Here is a 2450-nt window from a genome sequence, read left to right as displayed (position 1 = left end):
GGCGCGATCTCGGCTCACCGCAACCTCCACCTCCTGGGTTCAGGCAATTCTCCTGCCTCAGCCTCCTGAGTAGCTGGGATTACAGGCACGCACGACCATGCCCAGCTAATTTTTTGTATTTTTAATAGAGACGGGGTTTCACCATGTTGACCAGGATGGTCTCGATCTCTTGACCTCGTGATCCACCCGCCTCGGCCTCCCAAAGTGCTGGGATTACAGGCTTGAGCCACCGCGCCCGGCCATGTTAGATTTTTAAAAGCAGTCTTTAGAACTATTCATACAGTGTAATCTGAACTCTGTAAAATGCATATGTCTATAGACACCAGACTCAAAAGAAAAAAAATAATCTACCAAAATGTTAATATGATTATCTGTGGCAATTTGGGGTAATTTTTATTCTTTCCTAAATTTTTGACAATTTGGACATGCATGGATGGGATAAAAACCCAATATTATAAAAGAAGGTAAAGAAAAATAATATATGTTGATGGAAAGATAATACAAATAAATTTAAATAAACATTAAAACATACGGAATGAAGCTGCTTAAGGATCTGTGTGCAGGACTATGGTGTGGGCACTTGGAGGAGGGTGTCTGAGTATGGTTGGAGAAGCAGAAGGGTCAGGCCATTGATTCTGGGACATGAGGGTGTGCAGAAAAGGAGCAGTCACTCTCAGAGGGAGTCAGGGAAGCTTCATTGGAAGACGAAACTCTGCAGCTTGGCTGCATCTGAAGCAAGAGGAGAGATGGGTGGGAGCTGGGGGCATCCAGAGCCCAGACACGTCAGACACAGGCCTGATCTCTGTGCACACAAGCCTCTGGGGTTGCAGCAAGGGCACAAATGTCTCTAAAGGCAGAGACAGGGATCTGAGTGACCCTGGCTCTGCCCTAACTTGAGGTGACTGACCTAGCCCCATGCATTGAGGATGAGTCTCCTTACCTTCAAAATGGCCCTGATAACTTCCCTTGAGGGCTGTTGTGAGGCTTGAGTGAGACGGGAGTGTGCAACAGTTCCAGTCACGCCTCTCCCACAACAGGTGAGGGATTTGCTGCAAGGGCAGAGGGAGAGACAAGGTGACTCTAATGGTGGGGTGATGTCAGGGGAGGTTTGGCAGGGAGCAACCCTGAGCTGGGCTTTGAAAGATGGAGGCTGGTAGAGGAGGAGCTATTTCAGGCAAAAGCAGCTGGGATAGGCCTGCTTGGGGGTGGGGTGCTGGAGACAGGGTTGCCTGGCCTGTTCATAATAAGTCACCACAGTAAAGATACAAATAGTCTCCTGGGAGAGAGGCCAAGCCACCTCATTATCTACTTTACCACCTAAGCCCAGAAAGGGTGGAGCAGGCTCAAGGTCACCTGGGGAGATTCTAGCCTCAGCTTCCCAGCAGAGGGGTCTTCTATAGAAAGTGACCCCAAGACAGGGGGCTGTCATGGGAGTCACAGATTTTCACCCCAAATTTAAGGGGGTATCTGAGCCCTGTGTGTCCTTCCTACCCACCTCTCAGGTAAGTGGCTTTCCTGGTGTCACGGGGTTGGAATGGGGGAGTTTTATTTTCTTCTTTTGCTCCTCTGTTTTTTCCAAGTCTTGTACACTGGGCAAGCACTACCTTTGTTATTGCAGCAAATGGCATGGGCTGCTGTTGCTGTTTTTAAAAAAAACATTTGCAGGATGATTTTGCAAAAAGTCAGTGTTACAAAATCTCTCAACTTATTGTCAAATGTTTCTGGAAAAAAAGTATTCAGGGAGATACAGCAAATGTAGCAAGGTATTAACCATTGATGCTTAGGCAAAATGTACGTCACTGTTCATGATACTATTCTTTCAACTTTTCCATAGATTTAAATTTTTTAAAGTTTTTTTGGAAAAAAAGAAGATATAAAACCATACACACAATGGAAACAAAAAATTGGAAGGAGAGAACACTAAACAATAAAACAAAATCTTTGTGACCTTGAGTTAGGCAAAGGTTTTATAAATACAATACTGGAAACATGATCTATAAAGGAAAGCTATTGGTAAATTGGACTTTATCAAAATTAAGAACATTTGCTCTTTGAAAGAAACTATTAAGAGAATGAAAAGACAGGCTACTAACTAGGAGAGACTATTGCAGTACACATACCCAAGAAATGATTTGTGTCTACAATATAGAAAGAAAAAAAAAAAAAAAAAAAAAAAAAAAAAAAAAACCCAAAAAAAAAAAAAAAAAAAAAAAAAAAAAAAAAAGGCAAAAGGTTTGAACAAATATTTCACCAAGAAGATGTATGGATAGTAAATAAGCACATAAAAAAATGCTCAAACACATCATTACCTATTAGGACAATGAAAATTAAAACCACAATGAGCCGGGCGCGGTGGCTCACGCCTGTAATCCCAGCACTTTGGGAGGCCGAGGCGGGTGGATCACAAGGTCAAGAGATCGAGACCATCCTGGTCAACATGGTGAAACCCC

General features: G+C 43.3%; 2 long non-coding RNA genes across 2 annotated transcripts in view; one reads left to right on the top strand and one right to left on the bottom strand.

Annotated features, from left to right (window-relative positions):
• Positions 1-247: 247 nt before the first annotated feature.
• LOC119471943 overlaps positions 248-2450 on the bottom strand; it is a 43029-nt gene continuing 40826 nt past the window's right edge. The window contains exons 4-5 of the long non-coding RNA XR_005201041.1: positions 941-1049; positions 248-729 (exon numbers count right to left, since the gene is read on the bottom strand). This is a non-coding gene — a long non-coding RNA (uncharacterized LOC119471943). The remainder of the gene's footprint in view (positions 730-940; positions 1050-2450) is intronic.
• The window catches only part of LOC119471945, a 27311-nt gene continuing 26143 nt past the window's right edge, over positions 1283-2450 (top strand). Inside the window, exon 1 of the long non-coding RNA XR_005201043.1 lies at positions 1283-1502. This is a non-coding gene — a long non-coding RNA (uncharacterized LOC119471945). The remainder of the gene's footprint in view (positions 1503-2450) is intronic.

The sequence above is a fragment of the Cebus imitator genome, unplaced genomic scaffold (assembly GCF_001604975.1).
Source record: "Cebus imitator isolate Cc_AM_T3 unplaced genomic scaffold, Cebus_imitator-1.0 Scaffold79, whole genome shotgun sequence".
Taxonomy (NCBI): domain Eukaryota; kingdom Metazoa; phylum Chordata; class Mammalia; order Primates; family Cebidae; genus Cebus; species Cebus imitator.
Note: the sequence above shows the minus strand (reverse complement) of the source record. Positions and strands in the feature narration are given on the sequence as shown.